At 42.5% G+C, this 19,479-nt stretch overlaps 1 protein-coding gene and 1 long non-coding RNA gene across 8 annotated transcripts in view; one reads left to right on the top strand and one right to left on the bottom strand.

Annotated features, from left to right (window-relative positions):
- The window catches only part of LOC139107807 (uncharacterized), a 199,270-nt gene that overhangs the window by 10,500 nt on the left and 169,291 nt on the right, over positions 1 to 19,479 (bottom strand). Inside the window, exon 9 of the long non-coding RNA XR_011546568.1 lies at positions 7,580 to 7,624. This is a non-coding gene — a long non-coding RNA (uncharacterized lncRNA). The remainder of the gene's footprint in view (positions 1 to 7,579; positions 7,625 to 19,479) is intronic.
- Positions 1 to 19,479, top strand: part of Mdr49 (Multi drug resistance 49) — a 47,079-nt gene that overhangs the window by 8,368 nt on the left and 19,232 nt on the right. For 5 of the 7 annotated variants that reach the window (XM_070665617.1, XM_070665622.1, XM_070665616.1 and 2 more), the window contains one exon: positions 253 to 507. The gene's annotated coding sequence lies outside the window, so the exon portion shown is untranslated. Of the gene's footprint in view, positions 1 to 252; positions 508 to 8,768; positions 12,626 to 19,479 lie in introns of those variants that run through there. The other 2 variants (XM_070665623.1, XM_070665621.1) reach the window with 1 other exon arrangement.

Genomic DNA, 19,479 nt, shown 5'->3' with positions numbered 1-19,479 from the left:
AGACGTTTATAGTGATTCGTCTAGACGAGCGAACGGCAAATCGCTTGATCGTTCAAAAACAACTTGATCTAGTTTAACGTATAGACGATGTAACAATAATTTGTCAGCGTATCGCGCGCGTTTCTCGGTCAGACTGCTGTCGGGCGATCATTGGGGGTAATTGATTATTCAGGGACTCGAACTCTTTCCTCGCTCGCGAATATTATGGGAGAAAACGTACGACGTAATCTAATCTCGTTCTTATTCTTTCAGATTTTAGATCCTACCTTTTATTTTAGCAAGGAGCCACAAGCCAAAGAGTTCAAGTGTTAACCACAGTGTTCGTTACACGCTCGTGAACCACGTGGATATTGATACAAAAATAATTAAACAAATTTGCATATCGCAAATTGATTCACCGGAACACGTGATTGAATTCCACGGAGGGGAAAAAAAAACGAACGACGTTTTAATTCGTCAAGCCCGAATTTTGTGTCACGTGGCGCCAAGCAGAGTTTTGTCACAATGGTGAGTAAACGCAATTTTTGCGCCTTATAAATTAATTCATGCCCTCTCCGCGTACGGAAATGTAAAATTTTATTCATTACGTACGCCATTAAATCGCCGTTCGCTTTACGTGACCCGGTGCACGTTAGCGGATGCCGTCCCGTGTTGGCGCACGTAGCCGAAACAGCACGTTCTATAAGCTATACACGTACATTGTGTAAGCTCGGGGAGAGGACTCGCCAAGCCGATACCCTTCGTCACGGTCGATCGTCTTACGAATCTGCCGAACCCGGCCACTCCAGGCCCGAATTGTTGAACGAACGGAAATCCCCGCTCGCTTCCGATTGCTCTCAAGATTTAAACCCCGCCGCGCCCGCATATTGTCAACCGCGGAGTTGTATTGTCATTCATGCAAATTCCGGGGCACAAGCGGGGGATTACGTTCGCGCAGTTCCTCCCATTAATCAACGTTTCCTGTTGCACTTAGGAGATCAGTTTGCGTACCGCCCCAGCAGCCCCCAACCCCAACGAGCAATTCAATTTATTTCTCGCGCTTCGGACACGCGAAAACATCCGTGACTTTTTCGACGAGATGCACGGGCGTTTTTCTTTCCGTTTCGCTGTACCGCGACGTGCGATATGCACGAAACGCTGCAATCTGGATGTTTAATTCGCGGCATTATCGTTCGCATATGTATCGCGGAACGATCCTACGCGGTTGGGATTGAAAATTAGTATGCAAGATGTGCAGATCGACAACGAGAGCGTGACGGCAACAGGCACGCAAACGCGAGAAAATATTCCGGTGTAAAATCGTAACCGCATCTCGAAAGATATGTCGCGGGTTCGTCGACTCTCGCGATGATCGCGATCAAACGCGAGGCGCCGTGGCTTCCGCCTGTGAAAGAAATATGGAAACCCCCGCCGTCCAACAGATTTCAAATTGCGTTACGCGCTACATGGGAGAGATAATGTTCCATAATTGCGCATCAGGCAAATACTGTCTCGAGTAAATACAGCGGTATCGCGGCGTAGCGCAATTAAAACGGTGTCGCGTTACCGAGTGATAAGCGGCACGGTGTTCGCCGTAATGGTCATGAAAAACGAGAGATCGAGTGAGCGAGCGTTGCCTTAACGAAAATTAATGCGTGCGCGAGAGCGCCGGGCATTTAAGCGCGCTTTTAGCGGCCGCTCCATCATCGCGCGAGAATATTGAATAATCTCTACAAAGCGGGACCGCGCTATCTTTATAGACCCGGTTCCGTTCTTTTCTTAGAAGGCCATTCTCTCGCCCTTCAGACTGAATCAATCTCAATTGTCCGTCTGATGTAATTATCGACGCGATCAATTGCAGCGATTGCGTTTCGATGTCGGCGCGTCAAGAGAAACGCAGCCGGCGTTCGCGTGTAAATCTGTGTCGAGATTAACGCGGCGGAGGAACAAAGGGGCGAGGGCATTCCCGATCTCTTTTTCCGCGGCCGCGAGAATTCGTATTTAAACTTTCTTCCGATTGGTTCGCCGGTTAATCAAAACAACCGCAAGACCACGCTGAGAATTCCACGACTTAGCGGTTTCTGCCCGTGGCGTCTTATCTTCACTTCCGGAAACAACAGACGGCGCGTTCGCCGCTTAATGTTTCGGTTCAAACAGTTAATTAATAAACTTGCAATGTATATAATAATTGACACGCTACGGAACGCACCGTAGATGACGAAGAACGGCCGCGTCCGACGAGACCAAGAGTCGCAATTAACGCCGATCGACTAGACGGAAGTGCAAAAAATCGCTCGCGCAAAAAAATTCATTCTTCGTTATTGCTCTTGAGATTACGCGACGTGTGAGAGACGCTTGATTAAGAATTATCGCACGCGGTGGGAAGATAAGGACGTCGAGAGACACGTGTGTCGGCGACGCGTGTAAGGAAGAAGAAAAGAAGCTATACTTGGCCGAGGTACACCGACCATGACTATGCGGTCGAGCGCAAAACCGACCTAGCACCGAGACGACGGCGTCAGTAAACGAACGTGCGAACGCACCGGCGTGACTCCTTCCTTTTTCCTCCCTGTTTTTTTTTCTTTTTTTTTTCCTTTTTTTTTTGCGCGCACGTTTTTCAGTTGGGAGAAAAGCACTTGGACGAGAGAAAGCGGCAGGACGCCCTCCCGGGAAAGCAAATGAGCTCGCCTCTCTTTCTCTCCGGACCGGTTTAAACGCAACCACGTGGAAAGCTCACGTGCGTCAGCGGTTTTCCGTATCTCTGGCCCTGATTCTGTGTTTTCCACCGCGCTCGATTAAGCTCCCGTTCGGAGCAACCGCGGCAGAATAATTAGCGGTGAAACGGATAGGGATCGCGAGAGCGGGTCGGCGTCGCTTCGTTATTGGGGCGCCGTTCCATATAGGCGCGATAAAGCTTTAACGGTGATCCAAAGAAAATATTTTGGGTTTCATGCGATTGTATATCTGACCGTGTCCTTCTCTGAATGAGATTGTGACGTAGTGTCGGATGTCCCGAGTTCTCGCGTAACACCGATAGAGCACTGATAAAGCTGCACCATTCTTTATCGATTTTTTTTTTTTATTGATAGCCGAAACAATATACTGGCTCGATGACAAAATAAATGATGAATTACGACTGCATGATGATCGAAAGTTACGCGTGATTTATTTTCTCGAGTGAAATGGAATCATATTCCTTTTTATTCCGCACGCTACTGCCGGTACTCGTTACAAAATCCGTTCGATAACGAATTGCCGAATCTGTTATCCAATTTCACTAAAAACAAAGAGCACGTGGAATTAAATGTATCGCGATTTACCAACTTCTCTTGGATTTCACCAGCGAGGAATGACACGCGAATCCGAGTTTTCCCGCAAGAAAATAAATCGCGTAATTTTTCGCTTCCTTTGACGCGCAATACAGTAGATAAATCGGACGGAGAAGAACGGTGGCTTCGGGCTTCAATTTCGTTTCAAGTGCTTTTCTCGGCGGATGACGCAACCGTCTACTGGGAAGCGCTTCATTTTCGCTGATTCGATCGAAGGAATTAAATGCCGCGGCGTAAAACATTGAGGCGTCACGGTCCCAATTGCGTGCCGGCAGGCGTCTGGCTAAATCAAAGTGCGCTGCCGTTTAAGCGAACGCCTAGTATCGCGTGTCGAAACCGAAGGGAGGCGCCTAACGATCTCATTGTCGCGTTCGTTACGAGGGGTCGAGCTATTGACCTCGTAGATACGTAACTTCTCGTTAAGGCGAATGGATAGTTCTATTTTACCGCACGCTATTTTCGTCCGTCACTGTTCCATCAAAACTATCGGCGAGACCCGACGAGATTCGCGGCCGCTTTGTCGCGATATCGCGCGCCTGATCATTCGATCAACGGCTGGCGAGTCGAGGTAACAATTTGCATTGTTAATCGGAGATCCGCCGATAGGCCGTATAATGAACTCGGCAAGTTCGTTATACCATACATGTATGATTAATCGAGGTAATTGCGGTGCTCGCGTAAATGCAAGCGCCACAATATTTTGCGTTACGCACACTCGCCCGAGTTAATTATTCAAATAGACCACGTCCCACGCGACACGGGCCACGCTGTTTTCTAACCGACGGGCGTATATTTTCTAATAAGATAACGCGAGGCACATTACGTATGACTCTCCCGTGAAGCAGCAATCCCGTACGTTTTACCGCGCAATCCTTTCAGCGTTTCGCCATGACGGGGAAAAACCGTGCGAGGATCTTCCCGCCGCTTTAGAAACTACCGCAGAGAAAAAAAAAAAAAGAAAAAAAAAAAAAAAAAAACCCGACAGATATATTTATATATACGTATATATATTTTTCACCGTGCAAAATTTTTCCTCGTCGGCTGACAGGGTGTGTTTACGTTTTCGCATCATCCGTTTTCATTTCCTTAATTTTCTTCCACATTACTCGGCCGGCGAGAATTTAAACGAATTTACTATGGATCGCGCTTGTGCGCCCGAAGGAAGGAGCGAAAAATTTCTTCCATTCTTTTATCGGCGCATTTCCGGATTGCTCCCGGAATCTATTTCTGCAGGGCTGATAGCCTTTTTGTTGCAGCTTACATCCTGACACCTCATTTTATTAAAATGCGCGCGCGCGCGTATATCTGTGTAGATACTCTCTTTATGAACCAACGTCGACGCCTGCATGGCGAAGATTGCAATTTCTTGTGGAGGAATTTGCAAGGTGAAAAGAAAAAAAAAAGAAAATCGAAAAAATTTATTCGCTCAAACAGATCAAAAGTCCGTTAATTGCACGATGTATGATGATTTGTTAATTAAGCTGCTATCGACAACGCGATTTTAATTACGATAACATCATTGCTCTAAGATTCTTTTAAATTTAAATAATAAGAACGCAGCGACTTGGAGTTTTAAAAAAATGTTTTTTCAAGTCATATGATATATGGTATCGTTAGAAATGCGTATTAAAATTAATTGAACCTTCCTGAACGTAGCATTGCGTCGTTAAGGGAAAGCTCCGAGAAAAAGATACTATTTCGTTGCTATGTATCGATATAAAATAACATAGCATCGTGTTATAATATCAAAATTTTAATAATATTGTTTTAAGATATTCCAAGACATTGATTACTTTAGCGATATTTTTAATGACCATGCAAAAGTTAAAAAAAAAATTGCTTTGTCTACCATTAAAAACCTTTTACTTTAATAATTGTGACGTTATCTCTGAAAGTAATGATAATTGACATTATTAACTAAAATATTGATACTTTATAGCATGTTTAGCGATAACATATCTATATAAAATTAGTTAAAATTTGCAAAGAACTTTCGTTCGTTCGTTTCTTTACAAGCATTCGCTCGCTCGTCAATGAGATATACCAATTAAGCCATCAAACTCTGCTCTAATTTATCATCTATTGCCTCAGGTAAACAATACCTTGATTAATTTCGGTCTAACGTCTAGCAAGAAAATATAACGATCACATAAAAAAAAACAATCTTCCACAAAAGTTCGAGCGTGGAAAAAATTAGAAGATCGCCTAGAAATCGTATTCGTTTCTCCAACGCGTGTACCTACATCGGGAGCCTGTATTCACGCCGTAATTGTATTCGCGAAAAATTTATGATCGCGCCCGGATATGTATCTACGGTATAAATATCTGCGCGCTTATAAGGCTGCGGTAAAAATACAGCCCTTGAAAAAAACGGCCGCGTCGCACGCGCGGTTATAAATAACTGTCACTTACACGTTGCAATGGATTTCCTTCTGTGATTCGGAGAGATATTATCCTCTTCCCTTCCCCGTTAGTCTCTTCCTCTCCCTCCGCCCTTGCAATCGCGTCGTGTATTCCGAAGAGATTAAGCGGTAATGAGTTTTATTCGTATTCATGCGTGCAAAGAAGGGAATAAACATCCATTTGATAGCGGCCAAATTGAAATTTTCAAGTAACGGGCTTATTCACGGAGGTTTTTCCGCGGTAAAAAGATACCACCGAGCACTTTATGCGTGCTGACTTAACCAACCTCGGACTTTCCCGGAAAGCGTGCGTCTCGCGTCGTTCCGCGCTGGTATTTCGTTCCGTCGCGAGCCCGCGTCGACGATCTGCAATGACGATTTCGCAAATCGTCATTTAGCATTAGCTTGTCCGTTTAAGTGCGAAACGGCTCGAGAGTATTCCCGCGATTACAACCGACGACATTGTAATCCGCGGGTGATTGCGAAACGCTACGTGTACCGTCAGCGTATCCTTCATTACCGTTCTGTGTTTGATTTCGGCTCCGGCTACTTGGCTCCGGCAATCGCGGTATGTTTATTCACCGGCTTTGCTAAAAACATCGCGGGTACGTCTGGGCGAGATTTGTGACTGATCGCAGAAACGTGGACGGTTTAATCCTTAAGCGGCAATAAAATTGACGCAACGTTACGGCGAGATATTCTTGCTAAACGTTTGAGACGCGTTATCAAGAGAAGAAACAAATGCAGTAAATTGCCAATTAGTAAGATAAATTTATTTATTTTATTCGTTTGAGTTTAAATTATTAACGCCGTTAATAAAATCTTTATCTCTGATTGCTCGCGTATTTTATACAAAGCTGATAATAATAGTATTCACTTGTCGTTTACGTTACGTTACAATTAAATATCGTGATTGCATTACAATTGACGCGGTAAGCTCCAAGGATTCATTCAACACGTCGTCGACGCGTGCGTCGATTCTGCGTCGGAACACGCGCTAAAATGTACAGTACCGGGTACAATCTCGCGTAATAGTTGTATGGAATGTTAAAGTGAGCTTGTTTCGCGGCGTAACAGCGTTCGGCTGTGCATACAATAGCAAATCAAGCGTAGGGAAGGGCGGATTATTCCCGGACGGAATGCATCGGCGGTGCGTACGTTATGTACGAACGCACGTTCGTAATTCCGAATGTTGAAGGAATTTCTCCTATCTGTTTTTTCTTTCCTCCTACTTTCGCATTGGACGCGAGTCGGCCGTGAAATGAGTTTAACGAGATAAAAATCGTCTAGCGTCGTCGTCGCGTTATTCGCCCTTTTTTTTTTTTTTTTCTTTGAGAAAGAAAGAGAGAGAGAGAGAGAAAGGGAGAAAGGGGAAAAATGTGAAGAGAAGATATTAAAACCGTAAATTCCCGCGTTTCGATGCACCTTCCATTTCAGCATCCGCTTTCTTCTCGAGCAGCGGTCCGATTCGCGCAGAATGAGCCTGCCTTCGACAGACTCGTTCCTTTTTTCGTACGAATGAACAAGCAACGATCGACGTAGAGACGGGAAAATAATTACGAGATCGCCGGAGTGGCAATATGGACGATACGTGCACCATTCCTGATGCAGGGGAATTTTTTTTAAGTTTTATTTCGTCCTATTTTAAAAAGATTTAAATATCTAATTGTCGCCGCATTTTCGCGATACTAATTTCTTCCCTCGTTTGGTTAATTTTCTGCCGCAAGAGCAGACGTCATTTAAATGTTTATTATTCCGTGAATTATAATTATCTTGTTTGCTTTTCGTATTTTCGCTCTTAATTTTCCGCATATAATACATTTTTTCCAAAACCAATGTAAAAAAAATACAAAAAAACATGCGACTTACCGGTCGACGCGCAGCAGAGGGAGTTGGCGATACAGCTACGATGATCTGTAACAAATAAATAAAAAAATATAAATTATAGATATGCTGATAATATAATATCTACTGTTTGTAATATAATAATAGGAAGAGAGGTGTTCGGGTGACGGGGGTCGTACGTGTACAGAGAATCCATCGCGTAAATCAGTTTGCAACTAATATTCACCTTCCATTGAAACTATTGTTCAACGCGTATTATTTACAGTTGACCACGCGCTTGAATTCGGCCGGCCGTAGCATTCCGAAGTGTTGACGCAAACACCGTGCGCGTCGCATTCGCCGACCTTGCTCTTTGCTTGCTAATTGTTCGCCGAGGAAGGAATGAAAGGGGGAATGGACACCGCTCGCACGTTACACCAGCAACCCCCCTCCCACCCCAAACGCTACTCTCGCCCGACACGTCCCAGCGCTATTCGATTTAGCACGTTATTAGAAGAATATTAATCAAATGTTAATTTTAACGAATTATGAATCTGCATAAATGAATACGCAATAATCGATTGATTAGATCAATTGTTCGTATTTTATTTAATTAGCTAAAAAAGATCCAGTAATCCGAGGCAAAAATTGTAAGCCACGTTTCTCGACGATTTCATTTATTTTTAGATTTTACTTAATCAAATTAACATTATCTGTTTCGTCATTTTCAATCTCAAGTATCAGTCACTCAATGCGTAAGAGCCTTCGATAAGCATTTACTCAAATAAATTCGAAGGCGCATCGATTCTATAATCAATTCTAAAGAAATATCATATGATTATTTGGAAGTTCGGTGCTTGTTTCATGAAACAGGAAGTAATTAAATAACCGATACAATCGGAAGTTACATTGAGCGAGAAGAAAGAACGACCACCAGACCGTAGACTTGTTTGAATCTAGGATTTGAAAAATTGCGGTATAATTATTTCCCTATAATCACCGTCGACAGCAGATCTATACGAACACGATTTGACATGGCACTCGCGTTCGCCGTCTGTATTAATTCTTGACGGCCGTCGACTGCTCGTCATACGAATAATTCGGCGCGCTTTCGGTGCGTTCTTCGTTAATTTAATTCAACTTCACGTCGCGTTTAATTTAATGCGATTCGGCAAAGCGTTCGTCTCGAAATTGACAACGAGGCAGTTTTCACATATCGCCCAAAGCGCGGCTAAAGCGTACTCGGGCACGATCTTGTGTCCATGATATCCCGGGACTGGTTCAGAGGTCTCTTTGCTGCGTTCATAGCCATTAGTAAAGACGCAATTGCGGCAGCAGATCATATTCCGACTATTGTGGTAACCGCGAACCGAGAAGACTCCGTTTCCAGTTCCCCGTTCGCGAATGTCCCCTTTGTAATTCGAAATTCTCTGCTGCTTGGAAACCTCGATGTGTCCACGTTACTCTATCCGCTTGACAGCTATAATCACCAATCGGAATAAAACAAAGCGTCCGGCGATTTGATCTAATCGACGAAAGAGCAAGATGACGAGGTAGAATTTAATTTTTTTTAATCGGATTAATTTTCTAAATCTTTATATATTCCGCGATATTGCGGCATATATTTTATTTATATTTCGCGATACATCGCCGCTGTTGCGTTGTATAATTTGCAAAATAATTAGTAGATCGTACTTGCGTTGCAATTTTACTCTCCTCCACTTCCGAAAACAAATCGTATATTATTAAATCGATCTGGCGCAGACACGTAAATAATATTAATTAGGAAATCCCCGCGCTTATCGTTATCATTATTTGTCGGCATCGTTCACGGCGTCTAGATTATCGGCGGGTCACCTGACTGATTGCTTAGCAAATTTTAATTCGGTGTCATTGGCTTCCGGGGGGAGGCCGTCTTCACGCACGACTGACACCGTCGGGTGACGTGTCGCGTGTTGCGGATGACAGCAGCAGCGGTCTGTCACTGACAAATTACTCTCGACTCAGCTTCGAAAATGAAACCCCGCCTCCTCGCGTAATAATACGAAAATTTCGGCGGCCGATCGTTACAGGCTTGTGAAACATAACGCGCCCGATTGTATTTTGACGAATCGTTGACATCTCCGATTAAAATTTTATTACTTGGAGAAAAAAAAAAAAAAAAAATGAGATTAGACAGCCCACGTAACGCCAGGGCAATATTACCTCGCGACATATCCTCGACGGATCAATCCGTTCGCGAGCAACAAGTGACATACAGATTTTGTGAAAAAAGAACGAAATGACCTCGCGTTATGACGTTAACAGCGCCCTCGAGAGCGGTCGTTTTGAAGGTAAATTTTACAACAAGGGTGAAAAGATTCGCGATGATTCTAAAGTGATAATGTCCGCATTGCGAGCTCAAAGCTGAGGGAGAAACGGAAGGGAGATCGCTTCGTCGATTCAGGCGTACAAGATCCTCCTTGATCGCGTGCACCTTGTACAGCTGCAGCTGCTGCTGCTGCGGTCGCTCTGTCTACGTCACATGCAGTATACCGCAGGAATAATCGATCTGCCGTCGTTTTGCCCGACAAGCGCGACGTCCATCTCTCCGAAAATCCTCCTTCAGGCGCATTTCGACGGCGTTTATCTTATCGCGATCGTCGCGGCTTGAATCGTTCTAAGCGAAAATCGAAACCCGACGGTGCGCCCCTTGGCTCTATTCCGCCCGCGGAATCCACCCGCGAAATCTCGCGGCGATTTATATTTAACAATCCAGACTGCGCTTTTCCCGAACCCACGCCGCGATCCGCGGATTAAACACGAGTCGGTTAATTATTTCCAAGTTCTTCGTGCTGTGCCGTCGTTTCGAGGCGGCCGGGCAACGTTACGTCACGCGACGAGTTTAGTCTTCTTCGAAATCGCGAGACCGTCGGACGTTTTACGAGAAATTCGCGTTCAAACTTATCTCAACCAAATAAGCGGACATTACGTCGATAGCCACAGAGCGGCTTATCTACTTCCAACAATTTTCGGTGTCCGAAAGAGACAAGTTTCATTGCACTAAACGACGTAACGTTATTGATGAATCATTACTATTGCCAATGACCGACGCGGTGTTATCTCTAGTGCGTATATAACAGCGCCGTCAGTTCTTCATTTAGAAAAAAAAAAAGAGTTGAGATAAAAAATTTAGATTACGTTATATAACAAGAGATAGTATCCGTATCTGTCCTTACAGGGATCACGTGGGAAATAAAGCAATGGCAGTGATATTCCGGATCCATCGAATTCTATTTCAGACATTTAGAACTCTCTCACTCTTTCTCTCTTCTGTCGCTCCGAATAATTGATTGAGAAAGCTAAAGTAACAGCTAAATTATTTTTATTTAGACCGGTCGTTTATAAAACTTAATTAACGTGTTCGCCTTATGATGAATGCTAAAATTTTAGATAATATTAAATTATAAATACTAAATAAATGTGTCCGAGGCGATAATTGCGACGGCAATATCGTATTGAATTAGACGAGCGTTCTCCTTTAATGCGTCGTGTTGCTTTCCTCTCTAGAATTCTTTTACGACATTTTCTCGTGGAATTCTCGTACTTCCTGTAATTTACACAACGCAAAGAAAAAGAACGTTCGCAAACAGTCCATGTCTTTCGCGACGAACGTGATTAAATTAATGTAATGTTAAGAGAAACCTATTTAATTAACGTGGCCGTTTGACCTTTTTAAAAAATTTTGACTTAATCTAAAAAATTGATCGATTTGACTTCAAGCTCATCTTTAAAAAATTTAATTGCTCCCGGTAATGTCTAATTAGTAAATGAATTATAAAATTATTACAAGATCGTAAGAGGAAAGAAATGAATTTAATTAATGAAAACCGCATCGCTGTCAGTTTCGACATAAATTTCCCCATGTGTCGTTGAATTATTAATTCTAACACTCCAGGAAATTTTCCACTTTGGATTTAATGACGAGATTGTTGTAAGCCGGTCTTATAAAGATATCGTTCGGCATCCGCAAAGTGCAATTGGCATAATTTACATTGATTTAATTACTCCGCTGTACTGTACATAACGTTTCCAAAGAGCAAATAAATTTTCCACACTTGCCTAAACTGTTGCAATAAATCATTGCGAGATATTGTAGATAATGTTGCACCGCGTTGCGCATATTTGCGAAACGAAGTGATTAATGACTGAAAATTATGATACCGTTACAGATTTCTAGACTGACATCCAAATACATTCCTAGTCGTACTTAAGTTGATGAAAATTAGCTGTAATTGCTTTAGAAATCATACAAATTAGATCGGATTTGTGACGCGACAAGGAATATATTTTTCTTGAACGACAATAAGTCAATTAAAAAATTTGTATACTTTAAATTTGTGTATTTTAAATAAAAATAAATAACGTTAATTAATAATAAATTTTTGATAAATTTGACAAAAACTATTGCCTCGCACCTTATTAAAAAAGTTGACGTGACGTTTTCCTAGCTGAGACAATTTCCGCCTAACGTTCCATCGAATGTTGCGATACACGTTTTCCGTTTTCGAAAAACACTTAACCTCGAGCTACTAAGCCGCAAAATTAAAATATCGTAAATATGAATGTCTCGTTTTACACGTACAACGTGCACGTAAACGTGAATCTGCCTTGCGCGCCTTGCCCGAGGCAGGAAAGTAATCGCGTGCTGTGTATCAATCCGCGTCCCGTCTTATCTACGCTCGCGACTATAAAAGACACGCATCTCCGGACGATACCTCTAGTGATTTGCGAATACCGATTGCGCCGCGACTTCTGCTCGTCCGCTCGGTTTTTCTCGAAATATCCGAAAGGACAGAACCGTGTACTGAGAACATTCGTCGACTCTGCAGCGATTCACATGTCTCCCCCGAGTGATCGTGCAAACACGTGTGATTGATACTGTGTCTTGTGATACGTCCGAGGGCGTACGGAGGAAAATCGTGCGCGCGTCGTCGCGGGATCAAAGTGATAACCGGAACGCTTCGCGACGAAATCTAGTTGAGACCCATCGTCAGGCACGTGAAATATATTATCCCGCCGCGGATACTTGGACACGGTAGAGCGGAGAAGGTAAGATCCTCACCTCCGTCTGTTCGATGCCGAAAATGGCATGGTCGAGAACATTTCCGTTGATTAGATCGGATGAAACGGTCGGTCAAAATATTTTCGAGAGGACTCGTTCACGGAATCGCGACGGCTGCGGGCGAGGACATAGAATGCCTCCTAAACGGGAGGTTCGCTCGTTTATTTGCTCGAAGGGATTGAACGAAGGAAGGGCCGCTTATGCCGGGCGCATAATCGAATCTAGGTCCCGTCATTATTATCACTGACGTCTGGTATCAAGTGATCGCGATGCTTTTTCTACAGAATTGATTCAATATCACGCGACTGGAATAGCTAATACCTTCGCAACTTATGAGTAGAGAGGCAAATATTTATATTTCAAATGAAATAGGCTTATTTGTCATTGTTGGAATAAATTGATTGATTTTCAATATTAAATTTTAACTATTATTACATCCGTGTGATGTATTAAAATCATTTCCATTGCTTTATGTGATTCCCTTTATCTCACTCGTAATTATGGACCTGGATGTTGCACATCCATTGAGTAAACAAACGAGACCGCACGCGTAATAGGAGTAGATGTAATAGGAAATCGAGAACGGCATCAAAGACCAATGTCTGCCTAAGGCTTGTAATTTACAATCTGCAGTTAAATCAGTTACCTTTGATATCGCCCACCTTGTATTCGACTTATCTCTCTCCTTCTCTTTTTGTTCGGATTACTTAAAACATTAATTACGTTCGACAGCGTTGCTTCGTAACGCGTTACATTTTTATTAAATAGAGTATCGCCCGATATCAACTTCTATCTCGCGAATCAGTTCGCGGTTTATAATTCAAGTTACTTAAATTATTTATGACCATTCGATGAGCTTGCAAACGAGGATTTTTCGCGTTTATTCGAATGCTCTCGAAGAGCACTTCTACTCCTTCTCGCGATAAAGTCCGGCTATTGCCAGACAACCCGGATCGATCTATTTTTATCGCACCGCTCTTTCAACGAAGAAACCAACGATCTTTTAACCATTGCTGCCAAGTTTTCCTGATCAAGTTTTCGATTGAATCCGCTTGACGCACGGCGTCGTTCCCTCGCGCCCCACCCTTCCCTCCCCCATTTTTTTTTGTATGTATAAGTTTTAAAAAGTAAGTACCAGCTGGCTTCTAAAAATAAATTTGTTGACGCGTGAGGGAGTAAGCGGGTAATACATTTAACATGCACTTAACCTCTCTCGAAATTAAACTGCAAACACGATATTAAAACAATAAAGTGTTTTATAATTGATAACTCGAAAGCGTTCAAAATGTTATAATATTCAAAGGCAAATGGTACCGCGAGTAGTTTCGATTTAGATAATTCATCGTTTAGCTTTAGCAATTTTTTTAAGCGATACAACTGTATTTTGAAGGTGTTGGGTGCCGAAGCAACATTGAAAAAGGGAAGTCCGCATTTCATAGTTTCCGTCTGTCGGAAAGTGCATTCACAAGAGTACGTCAAATATTTACCGGAATTAAAAATAACAACACCGTTGATTGCGCGTGTTTAATTGTGAAATGTTATCGAGAAGCAGGTATACGGCATCCGCGCTGAACAAACGTTATCAAAAACAAACGATTTCACGAATCGATAAACGAATTTCGCCATCTCACGATATTATCTAAAGCCGGTTTTATGTCGCAATTGATGCGCAAATGTGTAGCATATCGAATGATAATGGAAACTTGTAAAAATTTTTTTTTTCCCCCTTTTGCTATCTTAATTTATAAATTGACATAAGAGATTATTTTATCTCATTATTTTACATTACATTTAAACGTATGATAATAAATATTATCGTTGACGATTCCTGTTAGCAACTTTATGTCATTATTTCGCTGGTGCTATTTTAATTATTCAATTATCTTACTTTAAAATTCAACAGCGTTGTATAATGCAAATATCAAACACGCGTACGTTTGCGAAATAATTCTTAATTATACAGCTTTTCGCACACACGTGCCTGAAAATGTCTACTAAAGCAATCGAATATTCAAATCTTTTTATCAACCATATCCGTAATTTACATTCGCAACGCAATAGTTACTTATTCAGAAACACTTACGATTAATCGTTGATTTGTCAGCGATATACATATATGCATTGTGCAATTATCGTGAATCAATCTGATTCTTTAATGACTTCAACATCAGTACTTCCTTTGCGATAAATTTTCTTTTCATTTCAACTGCATTAATTAAATTACACAGATTACGATCGTATCCGTTTTAAGCAGCGACATAATGTGCGGTAAATTTGATAATATTGAAAAAATAAATCTAATTTTAAACGACTATCGAAATGTCAATAGTATTTTTTTCCGGTTAAACAACAGCTCATTTGTTGACAGTAGGTATTTCCTGTCTCTCAAAAAAGAAAAGAAAAAAAATGCAAGCCCCCTCTCATTCTCTTTTACGCAATCTCTTCAGACCATCTTTTGCATATAGCCGATTTTCTGAAATTACTGGGGAAAATTTGACGCTAGATGTTCCATAAAGATACCGTACAGACTACTTGCATGAAACGAGGAAGATTCTTGTGGACAAGTCTGTTTCGCGTTGATTCTTGTAACAGCATTAAACTGGAAACTCTCGTAACGGGATTGGATGGTCGACAAGTCAAGGATACTTAGTTGCGAGCGTCGGGACGAGGATTTTGAGCTTTGTTCTTGACGGGGAAGACTGCACGTTCTAATCTCCTTCATTAAGCGAGCGCTTTAATTTCAATGCCGCGATTGCAATCGTCGCTGTTTAGTTCATCGTTAGAAATTGAACGTAATGCGGAACAGTAAGATCTTCTTTAAGAAATAACGAGACGAATCTCCCTTTTTCCATCTCGTTTTCATTAACTTGCCGCGCGTTTTCAATTTTACTCGGGCTGTAATTAAAGTTTATTTACTACATTCGTCGTTTACTTTCTTAATTTTTTTTTCTTTTCTTTTTTCTAATTAAATCGAAACGAACGAACGTTTTAAAATTCGCACGGAAGTTTTCGAGTTTGACGGACATATATTTGTCCTCGTGAACGGCGAAACGCTTGCGCTGCATTTATTTTATTCAGGGTGCAATGGAATGTCGTTGGCTGGAGTAGGTGGACGTTACTTCTCGAATGTCGCACTATTTTCATCGATTTTCGCGGAATTTACCACTCCGAGCCCGTGCACGATGGCAGGCTGACCCGCGCGCGTTAGAACTACAGAGAGAACTCGTTTCACGACTTTTCTCTCCATCGTATTTCCGAGGCGCGATGTCTCCTGGGGTGAAGTCAGTTGTTCCTTTCGCAGGTTACATCGAGATACTCCGCGTATCCCGGCGGATAAAACCTCGCCTTAGCAGGAATGATCCTGCGAAATGGTCCCACGGTGGCCACGAATCGATTAGCTTCTAAAAGAACGTTCCCGGCACAAACCAAATTTCCAACCCCCGTTTTATCTCGTTATTTCGAAACGTTAAAGTTTGCAACGCAACCCTTTCGCCGCGACGTATGCCGAAAAAGTACGGTGAAAGTATCTCGAAAACTCCGAAAGAGCTCTTCGACTATCGTGTTAAATGGTCGCGGCTGAAGTCGAGATAAATGTGGCTGACGCTTTGACCTCGGCGTAAAAATTTAATTATACGACTCTCGTAATTAAAGGATTAAATTAACAAGTTCACATACTTTCTTTTTATATTGTTAGGGAATAAAAAAATTTTCTTTATCCCCTTGAGTTTTGTGCAAGATTTTGCCCCGTCATTCCGAATCGATTTGCCGCGCGATTATTTGTTTCCTTGTTACAAAAGAAAATCGCAACTTTTTACCGCAGTTCAACATCAATTAACAAAGTTCATCCAAGGATCTTTTCTTTTTTTTTTTCTCGTTCACAGAAGTTTGCCTTCCGCGAAGATATCAAATCTTAGATTAATCTTCGGCATGATGTATCGCACGGTCATCGATCTTTCCTTTGTCTTTACTAACTTACAGCATCAATACGTCTACATGAATATTTTACGAATAAAAAAAGAGATTTTACGATAACGAATCTGACGTTGAGCTAAATGCTACGATAATGGCCGAGCTGATCGAGCCGGTAGTTAAATTTTATTGCGTTATGCGGCGGAAGTAAGTCGAATCTAATCTCGTCTTACTTAATCGATCGCCGCTATCTGACCTGTGCGGCACTGTTATAATTTTAGAAGTCGCGTCGGATATAAAGATTAACGCGATTGATAACGCAAGATAAATTAGAAAGTACCTCTCATTTTAATTTCATGATATTTCGTAAGGTTTTTCGCCAAGTTAGAATTAGTTCTACTTCCGGAACGGCGCGCCGGCGCAGCCGGATAATTCAAAGACGATCAAAGTCGAAAACTCGGGGGGAAAAACGCTGACCGTGGATTTAACATTTCGCTGGGATTCGCACGGTCGTGTTCCTCACGACTCGGGCAATGCGAGCGAATACTTTCTCTCTGACTCGTTAGATTTAATTTACCGCTAAGCGAATAATCCGCGTTGCGTTTTCCTCCGCGGCTTTGGCACTTCTACGTTCGCGTTTTCCGTCTCCGTGGCATCATCTCCCTCCTACCCCTGTCCCCCATTTTGGAGAAAGAAAACCGGGAGAACCGACAAAACGGATGCGGAAGCGCGGTCGTGAATCGCTGCATTACGAGCGCGGCGTACTTCGTAACGCGCGCATTCACTGGCAAACCGCAAGAATCGCGGCCGTGTTTGAAAGTACGATGGAAATTAATTTGCCGAGCTTAACGAACCCCAAGGCCCACAAAGCAGCGGTGGGTGCTGACGGAACGTCGTGTTAATTACATTGAGACCGCCAAACGGCGAAAACAGATGCTCATTCCGGTAAGGGACAAAAATTATTCGCGACCAGCTAGTATTAAAATTATTTTCCTTTTTTCAGCAATGAAAATGCGAAAGATCTCAGTTGATTGGGCAAATTTAATGAATAATTAAATACAAGTAGCTGTAAGATATTTCCTAAAATGTTCTGCCGTTTTTTTTTTTCTTTTTCTCTGAATTATGAGGCGTAATTATTCTTAGTTATCTCAAAGAGAGGCTAATTTTTGCACTAACAAAGATTAATCCGAACCATCGCCGCGAGTCGTGAAATAATAAATTGCCGATTTCCCGGACACGTGTCCCGGGAGTCGCGGACCGCAGAGGATTACGAGACATCGCCTCTCGCCGTTGGAGGTCGGTCGGGAAATTAGTTTTCGAGCTTAATGGAGTTCCGTGAGCGCGAAAGATGGGCACCTCGGAGGCGACGACTACCGACGAAAGTTTTCGCAACTTTTGCAATTTTTTCAATTAGCCGCGATTTTTCAACGGCGCGACGGTGCGCGGCGGTGGCGCGCCGGCTGAGAAATGAAAGCGGTCCCCGTGTTTGTTGGTCTCCACTCTACTTTGTGATTCCGTCCTAACGACGTTACCACGTATATTGGGAAAGTCAAGCGACGTTATGAAAGTCTTAGCAGCCCGCGCGCAAAGTTCTTTATTCCGAAAGCCTTGCGAATATCCAACATCCATTCTTCCCCTCGACAATAACCTTTCCGTCATTAATGGGCCGTATTGTGCGGGAGCTGTATCGCGACGGGCGACGTGACGCGACAAATGCATCTCGGCATCTCGGCATCTCGGTGACGGCTATTTCCGCCCGAGTTTCGTTTAAATCGATGATTTACGAGCCTTGGAAGAAAGGGATAAAAATTGCGCGGATACATTCGAAGGCACACTCGGATTCCTTGTTTTTCGAGCACAACTGTTTCCTTCTGCCCGTTTCATATGTATTTCTTTATTGTTAAAAAAATTCTATCGAAAAAATATGTTGAATCAAATTAAATCAATTATTGCCGCTGATGCTAATTTATTTTCTCGTTTGGCTCTCTTTGCGCCGCGAGAGTAAATCTTATTTTAATATTTTTTTACTTTTAATTAAAAGAAATCATGACGCGATGCTTTCGCACCGCGCGCGCGAGACACGCATACGATCCGCTGCTCGTTCGCTGGCGCGCATCAAAGTAAGGATAACGCTAAACGCGAAGAGTCGGTCGTCCGCGCGTTAGTTGATCTACCTCAATTTCTGCGTGGCCGATTTTAACTGTGCCACAACGCCGTCCGCTACGCAGCGGTATCGCAATAGACAAACGCATACGGTCTGGTCCCAAAATTTAAAAATTATTAAATGCAAAACTATTTCTTTTTACGTAAAAGAAACAAAAGTAAATAATCTGTAATTCTTTTTTTTTTTTTTAGCGATGATATATTTTTATACGCGTTTACACGCGTTTAGTTTCGCATAAAATAATCTCGCGCTTGATACTTGAAAGTTTCCAAAGAGATTTTAAGAAGAAAGAGAGTGATTCTCACGAACGAGACAATTTATTTGTCACAGCCGGTAAGTCGGTTACGTTAAATCAGCTGAAACGAGAGGAAAATTTTATAAACCCCGCCCTTGCGAAGTGGCGGAGAAAAAAAATCCCGTTCGCCTGAAGGTGAGCTTATTGAAGTCCGGGCGACAAATGAAATCGGGAAATCCTACCGTGAAATAGGATAATCTAAAACTGACGTCGCTATCCTCTTTTGCGAACGAGTTTAAATGCCTTCGACGTTTCAATATTTCGAACGGGAGATAAAAAGAGGGAGGGTCCCCCGTTAGTTAGGAAAACAAAGACGTAGCTCTCTTTTAGCGCGACAGATTCGGCAATTAATTTTCGAGCGGATAATTCACCCGCGTTTCGTTTTGCTGCGAAACAGCGGAGCGAGATCAATAATGATACGGAGATACGGGACTGGCGAAGCTCTGACGGCAGGTATCACGTTGAATAGAAGA

Source organism: Cardiocondyla obscurior, linkage group LG13 (genome assembly GCF_019399895.1).
Source record: "Cardiocondyla obscurior isolate alpha-2009 linkage group LG13, Cobs3.1, whole genome shotgun sequence".
NCBI classification, from domain to species: domain Eukaryota; kingdom Metazoa; phylum Arthropoda; class Insecta; order Hymenoptera; family Formicidae; genus Cardiocondyla; species Cardiocondyla obscurior.
This window is presented reverse-complemented; position numbering and strand designations above follow the sequence as displayed.